The sequence below is a fragment of the Myotis brandtii genome, unplaced genomic scaffold (assembly GCF_000412655.1).
Source record: "Myotis brandtii unplaced genomic scaffold, ASM41265v1 scaffold433, whole genome shotgun sequence".
Classification (NCBI taxonomy): Eukaryota; Metazoa; Chordata; class Mammalia; order Chiroptera; family Vespertilionidae; genus Myotis; species Myotis brandtii.
In genome coordinates, this window is record NW_005366559.1 from 1,122,762 (window position 1) to 1,124,172 (window position 1,411).

Consider the following 1,411-nt stretch of genomic DNA (forward strand, 5'->3'; position numbering starts at 1 on the left):
CCGACATCCGGGGCCCCGCAGCCACGCACTGAGTCTGGGAGCAAAGGGGACTCTGAGCGGCAGAAAGAACACGTTTGAGAGACAGCCAGGCCCGGCCAGCGGCCCAGTGGTTGAGCGGCCGCCTACGAACTGGAGGTCAGGGTCAGGGCACAGGCCAGGGTGGGCTCCATCCCCAGAGCGGGGCGCGCAGGAGGCAGGATCCATGATTCTCTCCTCATTGATGTCTCTCTCCCTCTCCCTTCCTCTCTGAAGTCAATAAAAACATACTAAAAAGAAAAGAAAAAAGGGAGAGAGAGAGACAGCCAAGAGTGGAGGTTTTGTTTGCCCAGCTGGAGAGGGACCCTGAGATGCGCAATCTGCTAGTTTTACAGGTGAGCTGCGCTGTTGCTGAGCCGCTGGAGCCGTGCGCCGACCTGGGCACAGGTGCCCCTGGGGCCGAGGGTCGGTCTGGGGCGCAGGCCCCTGGGCAGGGAGGGGGCCTCGCTGTCGGCCACACCGGACAGAAGCGCCCGAGGAAGAAGGAGGGAGCGAGCACAAGGAGGAGCCGAGAGGATGGAGGCATTGACTCCTGGAGAGCAGCATGGGCACCTCAGAAACCACAACTGAACAAATGCACCATAAACGAGGGAGGAGGAAACTTCCATTAAAAGACACAGGATTCGTGACTTTCATATATAAACTGCTTTTACCAAACAATTAGGAAAAGCTGAGCACTCGTGGGAAGACACCTTACACAATTCAAAGAAAACAAATGTTTTAAGCCAATGTCACCCCAACAAATTTAATTTAAAAAAAGAAAAGAAACACATAAAAAACATTTGAGCTTCCTGAAAATTGAAATGCAAGCAAAGCACCAATGAGACTCATCTGTCACCTTTCGAACAAGCAAACGAGTGTTTAAATGACGCTGCAAGTTGACGAGAATCCAGGGGACGCAGTGTCACACGCTTCACAGCAGGAGAAAAACCTGTCACCTTCCAGGAAGCAGATGTGTGCAGTGCTGAGCCATGACTCCCATGTGCATAGGTTTTGCCCTAACAATTCCACTGTAGAGATTTATATACAGGAAATAATTCAGGAAGTTTGCAAAGCTCTAATGGCAAGTACTTACCAGAGCTTAACGCCCATTAATAAAGAGGTAGTTAAGTAAATGGTGGTATATGACATAGTGAAATATTACGAGGTCACACCATATGCAGAAATGAACCCACAGTGTATCAAAGACCTAAACGTAATCACTAGCACCTCTTAGATAAAAACGTAGGAGGTAAATCTTTCTGCCTGTTAAAGACCTAAACGTAATCACTAGCACCTCTTACTTAGATAAAAACGTAGGAGGTAAATCTTTCTGCCTGTGAAACAAGCAATGGTTTCTTACATATGAAATTGAAGGCACACAAAACAAAAGAAA